The sequence below is a fragment of the Mobula birostris genome, chromosome 16 (genome assembly GCF_030028105.1).
Source record: "Mobula birostris isolate sMobBir1 chromosome 16, sMobBir1.hap1, whole genome shotgun sequence".
In the NCBI taxonomy this organism is placed as follows: Eukaryota; Metazoa; Chordata; class Chondrichthyes; order Myliobatiformes; family Myliobatidae; genus Mobula; species Mobula birostris.
Genome location: NC_092385.1, coordinates 81,091,024 through 81,091,728, shown reverse-complemented (window position 1 = coordinate 81,091,728; position 705 = coordinate 81,091,024).

Genomic DNA, 705 nt, shown 5'->3' with positions numbered 1-705 from the left:
TTTTGGCATTAAATTTTATTTAATATTGTACCTGAAGGGGATTTTTTTTGTTCTGTGGATTAATGAGGGTGAGAAGTGGGAGGGAGGATTTGGTGCAATGAAGAGTACAAGGATGTTGCTAGGACTTGAGGACCTGAGTAATAGAGAAAGGTTGAATAGGTTAGTATTTTATTCCTAGAGCACTGGAGAAAGGGGAGACTTGATAGAGGTATATTAAAATAATGAGTGCTTATAGGTACGGTAAATGCAAGCAGGCTTTTTTCCAGTGAGGTTGAATGAGATTAGAGTTAGAGGTCATAGGTTAAGGGTGAAGTGTACTATGGTTCAGCTGTAGGCTGTTGACACTGGGCAGAATAATAGTGTGGAGGATTTTGGCCAACTGGGGTTGGGTAAATACCTTTAAGGCAATGGTCTTGTATCTATATTTCTTGATGCCTGGATCAGCAGAAAAAAATGGAGCTGCCCTTTTTTACACACCTGTCTTTGCAAATGTCTTGAATAGTGGGAAGTTCACATTTACAGATGCACTGGGCTGTCTGCACCAATCTCTGCAGAGCCCTGCGATTGAGGGAAGTACAGTTCCCATACCAGGCAGTGATGCAGCCAGTCAGGATGCTCTCAATTGTGCCCCTATAGAAAGTTCTTAGGATTTGGGAGCCCATAGCAAACTTCTTCAAACGTCTGAGGTGAAAGAGGCACTATTGT